The sequence below is a fragment of the Lygodium microphyllum genome, chromosome 11 (assembly GCF_053477565.2).
Source record: "Lygodium microphyllum isolate KBCC chromosome 11, Lygodium_microphyllum_v1.1.10, whole genome shotgun sequence".
In the NCBI taxonomy this organism is placed as follows: Eukaryota; Viridiplantae; Streptophyta; class Polypodiopsida; order Schizaeales; family Lygodiaceae; genus Lygodium; species Lygodium microphyllum.
In genome coordinates this window covers 43,061,196-43,078,759 of record NC_141145.1, presented here as the reverse complement: position 1 = coordinate 43,078,759, position 17,564 = coordinate 43,061,196, and positions in this window count along the sequence as shown.

The window sequence follows — 17,564 nt, the reverse complement described above, 5'->3', positions numbered from 1 at the left end:
AAATCTAAAATTTTTAAGGGGTTGAAAATTTAAATTTTTTATTTCTCTCTCAACATTTTTAGTACCAATAGGAAAAATTTGGACTCAGAAATAGGTCCTTTAAGGAGTTTCACTCCCTCCCTCCCTCTCTCTCTCTCTCTCTCTCTCTCTCTCTCTCTTTGATGACAGTGCATAATGAATTTTTTGCATGAGATGTAGATCAATTTCTTTATTTCTCATGATACTTATTGCTCAAATCTAAAACATGCCAACTAATTTCATGAATAATTGGGAAAGTACCAAATCTATGGCAACAATTCATAAATCTACAATACCTTAAAATAAAAGAGTCATTGTAAGTCATGGGATATCTATATTGCAACTTTAGTTGGTTCCCACACCTTCTAGATTGATGAGATTTGTGAAGATGGAATACATAAATATCTCATAAATATTGTGGTGTTATGTGTAGAATATGCAACTTGAGATTATAGGATGAGATGGTTAAGGGTGCTTGGATGCCACCATGAAAGCACCCATACATCTTTGTATTTACTCTATTACACATTCATCACTGATTATTTCTTAGCACCAAATTGTTTATTTTATGTCCCTTTTGCTACAATGATAATGTTGTTGGGCACCGAGTGCTTAATGTTGGGACTTTGGACACCCCCTTATTGATTCAAGAGGTTCAACTAGTACATCGATGACTACCTCTCACATAGTCTCTTGCATATGAATCAACATCCAATTATAACGAATGTGCAAGGCATATCTCCATGCTCTCACACACCCCACAATCCAAGGTGCACTCCTTAGGATGTCAAACCCTCTACAACATTTATCATACAAGAGGAGAGCATAGATAAGTCATCAAAGAGTACAAAAGAAGAGATGGAGGCTTCATTGTTAGTCCCTCACCACTCACACTCACACTCTCTTTCCCTCAATCTCAACCTCTCTCCCGCACTCTCTTTCCCGCAAGATAAAAGCAAGAATGTAAGAACCAAAAGCTAGCACCCCCAAGAATAGCTTATTCCACTTGAATTCATATTTTTCATATAAATTTTTAAGGTTCAAAATTTCCCATCCCCCTTGGGCATTCCTACCCTCTTTTTGGCCAAGTGACTAGTCACAGTTCAAAAACTTACAGCTCATACAAATCAATAATACCCTATTTTGGAGCTTCAAAATATCCTTCTTTCATCCCAAAGTTTCAATCCCTCAACGTACTACAATAGTAGCTCAAGAAACCTCAAATTTTTTCTTAATATGCGTTTAATTGGGGTAACCAAGAGTTAAACACAAATTCAAGGTAGTTTAAAGAAATCTCTTTGTGAACAGTACTAGATTACCTATATTAATTGTTTAGAACAATCCGCAATAGTCACAAAGATCTTGCATCAATCCTCTTCTACACATCCAATGCTTTTACCATGTTTCTTCTTCAATCTTTTCCCTTGCTTTCACCTTGTGTTCAGCATGTAGCACAATGCTTTTTCCATGTCTCATGCCCATCAATAGTAGGTGCCTATTTAGCCCACTTTTTGTGGTGCAGATCATAGGGGTAGCCTAAAGAGATTTCACACTTGAACTCATTTCATGAATTCATCAAGGGTCACTAAAATGTCCACTTTGCTGCCCATAATAAGTACTTGACACTTTGCATTCTCACAAAGGTGTAAAATCAACTTCATTTCTAAGAATTGTCATACAGATAGTGTGTATTTAGCATGAACATAGACAGTTCATTTCCATTAAGGGTTTCCTTGCTCTTCTTCTACTACAAGTTTCTGTAAAAGAGGGAAGTTAGTTACCTTATATGTGGTTGTGCCTTCAACTTCTCAACGATGGTTTTATATGCTTCCTTTTGCTTAGGGGTTTCTTTAGTTGGCTGCTCCATTGACACAGATGATGAAACTGAGCTTGTGGACTTGCTAAAGGGATATCAAGATGTCTTCGCTTGGAACTACTTAGACCTTAAGGATATACCCCGCAAGACCTTACACACACAATTCCAATCAAGCTTGCTGCTAAGATTGTGAACTAGAGAGCCAATCCCATAAATCCTCATTATTCTCACTATGTTAAGAAAGAGATAAAAAAGTTACAAAAAGTGTGATCATATATGTAATTGAGCATACTGACTAGGTATCACCAATTGTTGTGGAGCTCAAGAAGAATGAAAAGACTTGAGTTTGCATCAATTATAGGAAACTAAATGCCACTACTAAGAGAGACCATTATCCTCCACCTTACATTGATCATATGATTAAATGAGTAGTAGGAAAAGAAGCTTATGGCTTCTTAGATGATTCTCAGGTTACAATCACATATAAGTTCATCCGGGTTATAAACCAATAACTATCTTTGCCACTGAATGGGGAGTGTTTGCATAATTTCTCATACCCTTTGGACTGACTAATGCTCTCACAATCTTCCAAAGATTCATGTGTACCATCTTTGATGACATGTTATGAAAAAGGCTTGAGATGTTTGTAAATGACCTTTGCATCCATTCGAGTTTGGAAGAGCACCTTCAGAAACTCCAACTTATCTTTGATGGATGTGAGTAGTATAACTTGTCCCCAAATCCTTTAAAATGCAAAATTTGGGTAGAGGATAGCATCAACTCGGGCCGTGTGATATCTAGAAATAAAATTGCAATGGATATGACTAAGGTCAAGGTCATAATCAATCTCTCTCCACCTACCAACTCAAAGGGGTTGCAGTGCTTCGTTGTCCATACTGGGTATTATCATTGCTTTGCACTTAACTATGTGGCTATTGCTTGACCACTTTATAAGCTACTCATTACCTATGCATGGACCAAGGAATTCCAAGCCTCCTTTTATAAGGAGGACCTTGTTCTTATCTATTCTATAGAAGCCCATAAACAAAAATTGAAACTAAGAGGCGTTAGACCCTTTTGCATCCATGTAATCAATAGAATAAGGAACATGGAATTGGAAACCTTAGATGGCCAACCCATTGGCTACTTCAATGTTGGAAGTAGGATTAAGAAATACTATCCACTTAGACATCCCTCACATGCCACGGTAAATATAGATAGCCCCATGCTATGTGTGGAACAAACCTACCAACACCATCAACACCCTATGCTACCACTTCCTAGATCTCGTGAGGCAGTCATAGCTATTAGAGTTGTTAGCATTAGCAACATAGAACTAGAATGAGCCCTTGATCTCAATTGCATACCTTTGCATTTGCCTCACTACTACCAAGTCAATGGTCACAGACACTCTTATACAATGAAGGATCAAACAACAACACCCTTCCTTATTGCTACTAGCATAATCTAGGCTAGCCACAATTGCAACCCCCTAAAGTAAAGTTGAACCCCTATAGAGGACGATCTTATTCCTTGTTGGGCTGATGTGAATTAACAGTCACAATTGAGACTAAGAGCATCTCCCTCCTATTCTATGTTCTCTTGAATACTCAAGGAGTTACTACTAAAAGTCTCGTAGGGCATACTTTCAAATTCCAGACCAATTGTAATGTCAATTATATTGATAACCACATTCCTCTATGCATTTGGCAAACACATGAATAATTAGTATCTTTTTTGAAACACTACCATTGTTGGCCCACCTTTTGATAGATTAAGCCCACAAGAGGTCCCCTGTCAACATTCCATCCCAAAGGCAGTGGAAATCTAAAGCCTCTTCCCTCATTGCTCCACAATGTGCACCAAGGAAACATGAGCAAAGGCAACCACAATGATTCCAATATCCTCATATTGCAAAACATCTATTATGTCGGGAAGGATTCTAAAAAAACTTCTAAAAGCCCAAGGTTATTTTGAAGGCTCTTGCCAACTTTGTCTTCCTAAACTATCCATGATTGCCCACAATTGATAGTTTCGATTACATCCACAACAACTAAAGTCACCATGAGTACTAGCTACTAGTTTCGCATTGAGTCCATGCTCCAAACTCATAACTAGGAGCAGGGGCTCTTTCTCCATGTCATCTCTCCCTAACACCCCTATCTCCCCTTCTCTACCCATTCTAGATAAATCCACCTCCTAGTTCTCCAACAATGGCCATCTACTAAGGGAAAATGATATCATTGCTAATGCCTACAAACTTCCCCCTATAGAACAAGCAAGCATAAACCTCATTCCTCAGCTACCTGAAGAGTGCCGCAATAGTGCAACTCTATTTACAAAATGGATGAGGATCTATCTACGCTTGCTAAAAAGCCCACCACGATTTGCTTTCTACAATTGGACTCCACATTTGGTAGCTTTGTGAAACTATCTGTAATATAGATTTAGGATTGGTCGACACCAATCTATTGTTGCTCGCTTCCCAATTGCACCCTGCATGGGAGGAACATGAGAACTTTTTCCAAAAAAGTCCATGGTCTTGGACCAACTAGCTCAAGAGATACCATAAAAGTAGTTAGAAGCATGTTGAATCCTTCCTTCTTATATACCAATTGCAAATCTTCAACGACTCCTACATCATCAATAGCTTACAATAACTTTATAGATCAATTGTTTGCATCCTAAAAAAATGATACACACTTCACCATGAAGCTACCATGTTAGGAAGCAAAGCATTTTTACCACCACCAAATATAAAATGATTGTCAGTTTCTTGAAACATGACTTGACATCCTATGAGACCTCTTCATTATGGGCAATCATTGAATCCCATATGCTCATGCCTCCAAAAGAGTTGTTGCATCACTCACTCTTCAACAATTTTTTGATCGAGAAAGAGCTACACGTCATCAATCAATTCAACAAACCTTCACTCTTAGATGACCTCACGTTATATCTTTTGTGAGTTACTTGTCCAACCGACTAATCTAGATTATCTTACCAACCTAGAGTAAAATCTCAACTTTTATGATTGGTGGATTCTAGACCCTTCTCCTATTATACATAAATAAGCCACTCCTTCAATTGTGCATAACAATAAAACTATAAACTTTGCAAAATAAGAACATTTTGCACACACTTCCACCTTCTCTTCTAAGCTAGGAAGCTTGCTCCTATTTTTTAGGGGAGGGTGGTAGACTAAATATACTAAGTTCTCAAGATCTTTGCAACCTCTAAAGATCAAGTTCCTGACCAAGAAAGAAACTTGCCAAGACCAACAACTATGATTCCCAACCAAGTAACAAATTATTTTAATGATGGTAAGAAGATAAGTAAGAGTTGTAGATTTCATCATGCAATGCTATCCAATTATAAAAATGATTGGGAAGTTGAGTTTTTGAAGGGCTTCAAATAAGAAATGATATTTCAAGCATTTTTTAAGAACTCATGAGACTTTCCTTAACCTTGTAAGAGTCTAAAAAACCACCACAAACCGAGAACAAGTCAATCCTTGTCAAAGATACCCTTAACAAGGGTAAAACCAAATTAATATCCAATAGTGTGACAAATTTGGAATAGTATAAACATGTATAAAATGAGTTATGTCCAATTTCAGGTCACAAGCAACATTGAGAAACTGGTGAAAAATGAGCCACTTAGAGAACTAATATCAAAATGTGAACTAGGAACTTATCTCAAAGCCATGCCTAGCCCCATCCACTTTCTAGCTTGTGAAGGTGTCATCTTGTACTACTACTACATTAAGCTCAAATTCAACATCCAAAGTAAAGAACAATGGATGACCCAAGAATCCATAATTGAGCTCACCCTAGACTCCTTTTGTAAACCAAAGGTCAGTATAGGTAGCAACCCCTTTTCAAGTTGTGCAACCTAGTGGGGGTAGCTCCTAAAGCCACTGAATATGAGCCCTCTGCATCAAACTTTGTAGAGGAAGTCAAAAGGCTGAAAATGGCTGAAAATGGCTAATGATAACCTAAGGTAATCAAAAGGAATGATAGCACAAGTACATGTGACGGTTTCTAATATTGAGTGCATCCTTGACTTCCATGTTATCCAATTTGATAGGAGACCAAGCGATTAGTTGTTTCTTGGATATATGTAGGTATTACATTTCGAATGTTTGGTGGATATCCTAGTTGGTCGATTGATTTTTGGATGTGGGTTAAAGAGAATAGTTCTAGATGCATACCTGAGCACCCACTGAATGAAAGCGCATTACCTCCCACTATAGAATGGGAGGCACTCAAGAGAACCTCAGCTATTGGAACCTCAAGTTCCAATTATCCTAAAGAGGGTTCTACTCTTGGGAAGGTTTATCAAGTATGTTTAAATGAGCCAATAGAGAAAAAGGATAAGATTTGTGATGCTGATGTGATAGAGCTAGATCTTGGAACTCCCAATGATCCGTACCTTTTAAAACTTGGCTCTATGTTATCTGCTGATGATCCTGCTGATGGGGGTAAGGCACCTCTATCTAGTTTCTCGTGTATTAATACACGGATAGCACCTACGCCTGCACACTGTAGGCACAATGGGCACTCATCACTATCACTTCATTCTTTATTATTTAAATGACATTTGAATAAAGGAAAGGCCAACCACACTTTGTGACTATTGAAGTTCCCACATTTGGACTCTCTCTCTCTCTCTCTTCTACTACTACTGCTACTGCTACTGCTACTGCTACTGCTACTGCTACTGCTACTGCTACTGCTACTGCTACTGCTACTGCTACTGCTACTCCTCCTCCTTCCACCATTGCTCTTGCTCTTTCTCGTGCTTCCACTTCAAGGCTCACCTCCCTTCAATTGGTATTAGAGCCTTCTTCTTTTGCAAGCTCAAGCTTAGTTCAACAGAATCTCAACTTCCATTCAAATACCTACAATAGTCATCTCTTTGTTGGCAGCCATAGCCACTCCATTCGAGCTTCTTATTGGTTGCATTCTTCTTGGGAACTCTTTGAGCCTTCTTGAGCAAGTCTTGGCCTCCCATGTCCCTCACCTTGCTGGTTAGCAGCAGGTTACGTTTTTCATCTCCTACAACATATCTTCTTCATTGGTGGGTAGCTATACAAGCACGTATACACTTGATTTTGATGCTTTGCATTGATCCTTCCACTCTTGGCATTCGATTTGAGTGTTAAGTTTCAATTTTGGGTTGTTATAATAGTCCATAAATTGACATAAAACATGTGTCTATGGTGGTCAGCTTTGTTGGTCTTATGATGCTTGGTTATGCTAGGGTGATGTCTACATGTAGGGGAATGCTATGCCCATGTTATGGGTTAGATTTGGAACTAATTTTGATATTGAAATAGATTCATTTGATAGTGTATTCATTGCTATATATAGTAGGGTTGAACCTTTTTTAACAAGGATTTTATATGTCTATTGCTCCTGGCGATGATTTGGGTGTTCTATATGCACTACTGATGTGTACCATTGATGCTAGTACACTGATATAACATATGCCCATGATTTGAGGTGGCTTTGAGCTTGATTTGGAGACTGATTTATTGAGTTTTGATAGTGAATTTATTGTTGTAATAACCAAGACTAAAGCCTATTTGGTTAGTGTATACTATACCTATTGCTACCGGTGCTTCCCGGGTAATTCATTTGACCATACAGATATATATGGAGGTTGTTTTGGTTTTGGAATGCTTTTGAGCAGTGATTAAGCTCTTTTTTTGGTCTACACTAACTAGTATTGGACTACAGTTGGCATTCTTTCTGATAGTTTATGCCTATTGTCTGTGCTTGACATCTAGGCTTCATGCTTTGATGCTTATGTTAGAAATGGATGCTACTTGGAATGTCTATGTCTGACCAACATTTGGGGCTTCATATGTGATTGCATTTGAGAATTTCGGAGATCTTGGATACTCCATTTCATTGCCAACTACTCAACTTTGGAAGCTTCAATGCTTTATGCTTTACAGACTTGAGCTACTTTGGGATTTATGCTCCAGATGTACCCTACTTGGATGCTGAATGTTTGATTATATGTACTTGATGTATTTGAGCACTGCTTGCTCCATGTCTACATCTGACTTTCCTTCACGTGGGAGATTTTGGCCGATTTGGATGTACATGCTTCATGTATGAAGTTCATGCTTAGTGGGATGATCTGACCCTACTCTTGGGCAGGCACCTATCTCTGTCATGGTGTTGTCAATTATGTATGCATCTTCAATGGCTTTGTATTGAGCTTTACTTGTCCTACGCTATTAGTTATGCCTATGCTTGGTCTCTTTTATTGTTACCCCAAGACTTGTTACATGCATGACTTTTATGTCTATGAGATGTTTCGTGTTTGAAACCCTGCTTGGTTGACACTTCTTGGTGCCCATTACTCTTTTTCACTCACTATTAGATGTATTTTCTTTGTGGTAGTTGCAATTGGTCATGTATTAGTGATAGCTCTGCTTTTTCCTTCTTTTACCTGCAGTTGTGATTTATTACCAAAAGCTATAAATTGCGGAGTGTGAATATTTACTGAGGGCAATCATTACTATTTGACACCCTTTTGGTCATATTTGGTGGTGGACGGCTCATATTTTAGTACTTTCTCTTATTTTCAACTTGTTTTGGCAATGCTTTTGGCATGTTTCCTACTAATTACATTAGCCTATTTTCTACATCGTCATCTGCCTCTGATTGACTCATTATGACTAGCCATCTCAAAGATATGACTTTGTTTAACATTGCCAAGTTGGATGGAACCACCTATGGCTATTGAAAGTCTCAAATATGATAGGTTTTGATGCAAAAATTGCAGATTAAGCCACTAAAAAACAAGGGTATTAAACCCAAGAACATGGATGATGATGACTGGGTTGATTTAGATGCACTATGCAAGTCCACTATTATTTTATCACTTTCTAAAGAGGTTCAAAATAATGTCGTTGAAGATGAAGATCAAAGTTCTTGGAATCTATGGGAAAAGATTCAGGAACTCTATGCAAAGCAGAGCCTTGCTTCCGAAATGTATTGGCTTAAATAGCTAATGGATCTTTGCATGAAGGAGGGGAACCCATTGCTTGCTCACTTTAGAGAATTTCGTTCTTGTTGATAAATATGACATACCCTAAGTCATATCCTATGGGTGTATGTATCTAAAGTAGAAGCATATGTAAAGTGTCCCTAAATTGAGGGTATCTATCACTTTGAGGATACCACTTGTATGAGACTGTAAGTATGGAAGAATGAAGAGATAGAAGAAGATGAACATGAAAAATGGTTGAGCCTCCATATCCGATGTCGTCTAAGTCTCCATTGCGCATCTCTCCCCCTTTCTTTTCATTTGGTATCAGAGCTACTTTGTGTGCCATGTCACTCTTCTACAAGTCGCTTTTAGATACAAAGGATTGTGATACGCTCTCTAGGCATTCATATAGCATAGTCGTCAACTCTGGCTCATAGGATTCACTCGTGGGATGAGTTTCAGTTAGTCAAGTATGGGCATATGCAAAGCAACCTCTTTGTGACATCAAAGTGGCAGTAGGATATTAACAAATCATCAATCATGGTTGCAATGGAGATGCAACACGGAATGTCAACTACAGTTGGTGAAAGAAGATAGCTTTGAGTAGCTTTAGAGCTAGCAAATGTGCAGCTAAATATTGTTGGAATCTAGATGTGTTTGTCTTTATCAATCAGATGCTTAAAATGTGACGACGTTGGGATTGCAACGTCGCTCAAGCATGTAGGGACGGTCCAATGGCATCAATGAGAAGGCCCGGGGCTTAGCCTCGTGAGATAAAAATTGCAATTGAGCTGCCTTCTTCTTTTCTGGCCTTGACAGACTTGCAAAAGGTCCAAACAAGCCCTGTGGCTATGATAATGGCAGCAGCTTTCGCAACGGGCCTAGAGTAACTACCCCAAAGCTTAACGACCTACCGATAGTTAGTGGTGGGACCCTGATAGGCACCAGAACTCGCAAAGATGAGGGCTCAAGCGTGCCTTATGCGTCAACTTCAAATAGGCTATGGCAGATGCCATAACTTCAGCGATGATGACTGTCACTTCATACTGTAGAGAAGAACTAATTGGTTTGAAGATTGAAAAAGGGAAGTTTCTATATGCAACTTATAGGAGGCTATTTGGAGGCCGATTTTTTCTCAAAAAATTTTGGGAAAATTTTTATAGCTTCAGCTTGATATGTATTTCTAGCTTGGCACAAAAAAAACAGCAAAAAATTTGCGAGAAAATGGTCAATTTTAGACCAGTGTTTTTGATGCATTTTGGGTCATATGGATATTGTTTGGGATCTGATTTGGATGATTTTTGTTGGTAACTAAATGTATGACATGTTGGCATCATGGATGGATGCATATGACAATTTTTGGACACATGTATGACCATCATACTGCTAGAACCTATTTTTACATGCATTTTGGGGCTATTTTTGATACTTTTTGGTCTCGAATTGAACCATTGATGTTCCCGATTGGGGCATGCTATTGAATACCATTTGTGGATAGTTTGTATTGCCATTTTTCCTGAATTTGCAACAACCATAATGTCGACATGGCATAGATCATTCAGATTCTGGGAGACAAATTGACCATAGACAATTATGGTGTTTGGTCTTACAAGATGGAGAAGTTTTTGATGGGTAGAGGTCTATGGGACCTCATAACAGGTAATGATGAATGTCCATAAGTTCTTGAACATCTAATTGAAGAGAAAAAGAGATCTTACAAAGATTGGATAGGGAAGAACATGAAGGTTTTGCATTGGATCTCCATATGTATTTCAAAAACCTTAATTCCTCATATTGAAAAGGCAAGTACTTGTAAGGAGGCATGGGAAATCATAGAAAAAATGTATGGAACATGTACATAGGCTCATAAGATACAATTCAAGTAGAGATTACATGGTGCATGGAGAGGCAATCATAGTATCAGTGACTATGTGGCAGAAATCAAGCAAATTGCAGAAGATCTTGCATCCATTAATGCACCTGTTGATGATGATGATTTGGTATCAGTGACTATAAATGGACTTGGACCAGCTTTCAAATCTTTGGATACCTCTATTTCAGCTAGAGTAGGCTCTATGCCTGACTTTTAGGAGCTTATTGGATTATTGCTACTTATAGAAGAAATCAAGTTGGGATTGAATGCATCTAGCAATGGCAAAAATGTAGGAGGAGACAACGTTTTCTATCACCAGAGATGTCATGGCAGCTCATCTAGAGCTAGAGGCTCTTCACTTGGTCATGGTATAACTTTGGTCATGGTGACTTCATGCATAGAGGCAAGGGGAGATCTTTCCATAGAGGTAGAGGACGGTCTAGTCCTTCACAGAGAGATGGCACTTGTCATTATTGTGGGTAGTTTGGTCATTTTGAGAGGGATTGTTATCACAAATAGAATGCCATGTTTAGGGGTCACGGAAGGACCCAATATGGCCACTATGCAGGCACTTATGGTGGTACAGGTTATGGACCTCGCCTAGAGGTCACCTATTTGCTATGGAGCATGTGCTTGGGAGATTGACTCACTCTCCTCGTGAGAATGACTAGTTTTTGGATTCAGGAGCTACAAACCACATGACTCATCATGCTGAGTGGTTTGATAGCAAGTAGTAGATGCAAAATGAGGAATATGTTGCCACGTGATGATACTTTACATAAAATTACTCATATTGGTAGTGTGCCACTTGTTACTAAAGATGGGATTGAGAATAAGCTTGGTGATATACTTTATGTGCCCAAAATCACTAAGAACTTAGCATTGGTTGATCAAATGACAGATAAAATATTGCACGTGAGATTCAATAAGTTTGGATGTTTCATTGAAGAGTTCCATAACGGAAGAATTGGCAGGGTGATTGCTTATGGTAGAAAGCAAGGGAGATTATTTACTTTGGATGCAGGTACTCTAGTGATTCAAAACTCTATGAATGTTGAGAGAGGACATGGGCAAGATAAGGATGTGGAATTATGGCATAGAAGGATTGGTCATGTCAATTTTCAAAGATTGAAGTAGGTGCAATCAAGATAGATAGTCCACGGTATACCGCATTTTGGATATGTGAATTTTGATCACGTATGTGAGGCTTGTCAATTTGGCAAGCAGTCTAGATTTCCATTTCCAAAGAGGGGGAGAATAAGCAGCTATCCTTTGGAAATGGTACACTTAGATATTTGGGGCCCATGCCAGAATGTTTCCATGAGTGGAAAATGTAGATTCTATATCACTTTCATTGATGATTTTAGCAGATTCATGACTTGGGTGTACTTTATGTAGCATAAAAGTGAAGCATTTGAAAAGTTTTTAGAATTTAAATCTATGGGCTAAAAAGAATTTTGGATGCTACATAAAATGTTTGAGGTTAGATAATTGATGGGACAAAAAATGGACCGGCATTGGCTATAGCACTGGCCAGACCTCATACATGCAACAGACACCTCCACCACCACCCAGTCTCGTGGTCCACGAGCATCTGTAATAACTAAATGCACACTAGATACTTCTAATGTTGTGTTTGTAGCTGGATAAAAGTCCAACAACACCTTCACCAAAACCCCTCAGAGGGGGTATCCCACACATATTGGCAATAAACGCCATGTATCACACACGAAGGATGCACCCCACCGGCTGATTGCCGTGAACCCACTGCAACTCTCCTACATCTTGGGGATTGGCCCCTAGATGCGCTTCTTTTACATATAAACACATTTGCACAAGACTCCTCTCTTTACCAGCGAGATCCAGGAGATACCATGTTTCCTCACTAATAATCTTCCCCAAGGAACGAACGGCTAACCTACAGCAAGGGGAGCCTCACCCTCTCAAGCGTGGGTCAAGCATAATTCAAAAAATTGCTATGCATTTCCAAGAGTTGATACCACATGTATGATCAATGTAATAGTGGATGTCTCATCATGCATAAACAGTTATGTTTCAAAATCAGTCTATGTGCTAGTATGCAAACAATCTTTGCATGAATTTCAACTAATACGCATATATGCTTCATTGCAAGAATCTAGCACCAAGGCAAACCTTGTACTACTAGATCCCTAATTTCCAAATAAACTATCTCCTAAATGTTATGCATCGAAAAAAAATTAGAATTTGTATTATTTTAGCCCTCAAACTGTTGCAAAACATCCTACTCCCCCTCACTGTTTAAGTTTTGCTTCATGGCATAGGTGTATAGGGGTTGTTTTGTCATGATTTAGTGTATAAATAGCAATAAATCACACATTATAAAAAAATGATAGGGCAATTTGAGGCCAAACCTCATGTTTTTCCCCACCATACATCCACAACCACTTCTTATATTTTTTTGTATTTTTCTAAGGTATATTTCTATTTTTCCTCTTATTTTTTCCAATTTTCCTCTACTTTTCCAATTAAAATTTTTTATATTTTCAAAGTTGTGGCTCTTGATTCTTAGAACAATAGAAATATAGATTTTATCAACATTTTATCCCACGTGTATTGGTTTATGCCACTCGAAAATACAAAAAATCCCATTTTCCTCATAAAAACCGTATTTTACGGGTTTCTAAAAATTATTTCCAGCATTTTAACTTTATGTTTTCTGATTTTTTCATCATGGAAGCATAGAATAAACAGTAAACATCATTCCTACCAATTTTCACTCCATAAGAACAACATTGACTCAATCAAATGTAAAAAATACACAATTTTCCTTTGTAAAATAGAATTATCGGTTTTTTCCTTCTTTGTGGGTTTTTTAAAATCTGATTCAGGATAGTAGATCAGTCCACCATTCATGCTCAGTCCATCTTCAATCATCCATCTTCATCCTCACTCGAATTGGAAGCAATCCAGTACACCGCGGACAAGCATTCTTTAATCAGTCTTCAATCTTCTTCATGGGCATGAACTGCCCCTTGCAAGAGAGAGAGGGAAGAGAGAGAAAGACTGGTTTTTTATCTCTTTGCTCAGTGCATCAATTCTTAATCCATTTCTGGTGATGGAGGGCAAAGAATAGAGGCATCTCAAGCCCAAGAGGATTCCTCTCCACTCAGTTTGATTAAAAATGACCAAAAAAATGGGGATTTGGGAGGCGCCGAAAAGCTGACGCCCCCCCCCCCCCCCCCTCCCCCCCTACAAATGGCATTTCATTTCTTGAGGTTTTTTGCTTAACTAATTCAAGCTTTCCTCATGTTCTTTTTTCTTCATTATTCCACACTGTTTCTGAAACACACAAAGTAAGAGTAAGTGTTACTCTAGGTCTAATTGACCAATACCTGACTAAGGTTAGATTAATCCTACACCGACTTAGTCAATGACACACACATGAATAGCTCTATCTAGCTAGAGTCGGGAGGTCTATTACAAACTACACAAAGAAGGACGAGGAAATACGGGGAGCTTGATTTCTAACATTTTTTACTTCGAGAAAAGTACTTGTGTCATTGTCAGTCCACTACACAAGATTTTGTTTATGAGTCTTCCACCTTGGAACCTAATTCACTTGTGTAACATTTGGTCTTGATGTCTATTACCTCATGAGCTCACTCTTCCTCTTTCGACATCCATATCCATGCTCTAGATCCAACATTTTCTACATGGTATCAAAGCCCAGTCACAATTAGCTCTACAAATCACTCCTCCATCTCCTCTCAATCTTTGGTTAGCTCAGCTTGACATAAACCCTTCATCTTTCACCTCCATCTTCACTCTATCTCTCTTGGTTGCCGGCCTTCTTCAGGGTGAATCTCGGCCCTGAGAATGTGATCCCCATGTAAACATATTTTTGGACCACCTCGACTATATCCTCTCCGTATTTGAAGTGGGAAAACTAACTGATGGATCCATTGGGTGGATGTGTTGAATACCATGATCTTGGTTTTCCCCAAGTTCATTGTGAGGTCCTTATCATGGCAGAAGGTCTGTAATGCATTTAGGTGGTGCTACAGTCCCTCTAGCATGCTAGAGAGGAGAACTATATCATCTCCATATAGTAGCATGGGTATCAGTGTCCCCCCCAGGTAGGACCCCTCCCCTCCAAGTCTGTCCACATAATTTGATATCTCGTCATGTAGAGCCCAAACAGAGTGGGAGAGAGGGGGCATCCCTGCTTTACCCCAATAGTGCTAATATTCTCCTCTGACATCCCTCTCGATGCAGAAGTTAACCCCAAATCCATTCAACCCGAAGGACCAGTTATTCCACAACAAACAGAGGTTGTGTCTATAACCTAGAATCACGATGGATGGCCAAATGGAGATAATCAATTTAGTACATAAGAAAAGGATCACGATTAGTTAGAACTTACTTAGACTTGTAAAATCATGTTAGTATTATCAAATGCTTTTAGGAAGGAATACACAAATTGATGAAGGGGATAGATTCTATGCATCGCATTAATAACTGTGCTTAAAATGTTTTATGGTTATGACTACTTTTGGATTTGTGAATGATGAGTTATGGCACTTATGATTCTGGGCTTGCATAGCCGAACAAGTTGTGGATTGTGGTGGTTTGGGACATTGGGATTCCCAACCCAATGCTCCCTTACACTCTACAAAGTGTGGAAAAATTCATCTGTGGGTGGGGATCCTATGCTCCTGAGGGAGATAGATGTTTTTGATATTTGATCACTCGAGCACTTGAGAGGGCAAAGGGCCGAGTGGTAAGTGCCCCTCTTATGTAGGATGGCTCCGGAGGCTCAGGGAAGCTTAGAGGGGCTCTGAGCCAGTAAATTCCCTATTGACTGTGGATGGAGTGTGATCACATACATCCCAATCCCAAGGGATTAGAAGGTCCCATTGTGGGAGCTTTCGCTCAATCGCCAAGACCCACGGACTGCTTATTGTTTCAATCGTTCCAAGCGAGCTCTAATGGCTATCTCTCACCTAGCCAACGCGCCGTCGATCCTACGAATGTAGTGAGCTTACCTTGATGCCGATGTGAGTAGCCTCCTCCCTCGCACACCTCGGTAGCTCCACGATTCTTGATGCTAGCTCAAGCATCCTCAAGCCTCCTCCACCTCCAAGCTCCATCCTCCATAGCCGCACGCGTGGGAAAAGAGAAGAGAAGAGAAGAGAAGAAGAGAAGAGGAGATGGTGAAGAGCTTCACCCTCTTGATCCCTCACTCCCACACACTCACACTCCCTCTCTCAAGAGCACACACAAGAAAGAAGAAGAGAATAAGAGGAGAAGAAGAGAGCTCTTGTTAGCCACACACCAAAAGAATGAGTTTCCATTCACTTTTTGAACTTTATATACAAACCCTAAAATCCCATGGGCACCCATCCCTTTTTTACATGACCGGCCATTGTGCCAAGGTCCTTTTTCCATTTTCCTCTTCTATCATTATGCCTCTAGCCTATGCCCATCTAATATTTTACAAATGGCACAGGAGGGAGCCTGGCGCTCTTTTACAAGAGTTTTTCAAGTTTTTTTAGGTGCCTTTCATTTAAAATCGCGCCTTTGGTCTCGGCTTAGCCTTTAGAGGTCGCCTGTGTGTCTTTGCTCTTCTTCCATGTTTTTTTCGCTTTTTCCTTCATTTTCCATCATTGGGCAAGGATGGTGTAAAGGGAAGAGCCACAAGTAGATTCAGGTGCGTGTGGAAACTGATGTTGGTCGGGGAAGCCAGATGGATAGCGAGTGGATGACGGGGGCCTCCGAAGTTGGTGGTTTGCTGCTTGCGTGACGCCTGAAAGGAGAAGGTGCGGTGCTCTCCCTAAGGGGAGTGTCTACCTTACTGTGTTAGTGTAGTGTGCTCATGCTAGTGGAATGGGGAGGGGGGTCTAACCACAGGAAAGCCTAGGTGATGCCCCACACTTGAGGACCCCATTTGTGTTAAGGGAGGTGCGGTGCAAGTGGCTTAGGGTGACAGGTCTAAACATAGGCGAGTGTTAGCTCCCTAGGTATGTCCTGCCCTTGATGTGCCCTAAGCATGAAGTGGGGAAGCAAAAAGGGCTAGGGGGTTAGGAGCGGAGCCAGCCGACCGAAGCCACCAGGCACGCGTAACTTGAGAACCCCTAGGTGCAGTGATAGTGCTCTATGTGGTGTTTAAGTGCTTCTGCAAGTGAGTGCTTGTGTGCCTTTCCTTTCATGTTATTCTTTTCTTTGCTCTTTTTTTTTTTGTGGAATGACAGCCATGCCTAATTGTCTTTATCTGAATGAGGAGGAGAAGGGGGTCAGATGGATTTGCTCAAAAACTGGCGACTTTGCATGTAATCTTTCAGATTCATGCGGACATGCAGAGAAGTGGTGGAGAGGAAAGGGTGATTGCACCTAGTGAATTGGCTGTCATTCATATCTTCTAGGAGGGCTAGGCAAAAATAGGGGAGGAGACTAGCCCTCATCATAAGATGAGCCATGGCGCAGCTGTCAATAGCGTTAGGGTCAAAGAAGAGGGGAGGTAGGCCGCGCTCTTGTGGAGTCGGGTCCTGCTTAAGGAGTAGCTTAAGTAACCTAAGATAATTACTACATTAGAGTTATAAATAATAGGGAAGTCGTACCGCCCATGGAGGGTGGCATCAAAATCCACCCCTAGCCTTTGAGGGTATGCCATGTAGGTAGGGTTGTTCCGACCGAATGGCATGGTGTTACAAAATGCCATCCAGGCGAGCATACTGATGTCGCATACTCGCCTCCTCCACAGGGGTTGGCTTTTGTAGCCTTGTACAGTGTGTGGGACTTTAAAAACTTTGTTCTGCCAGTAATAAACCGCTTCTGTGCCCCAAGAGGTTGGGGTTTTTTCTCGCT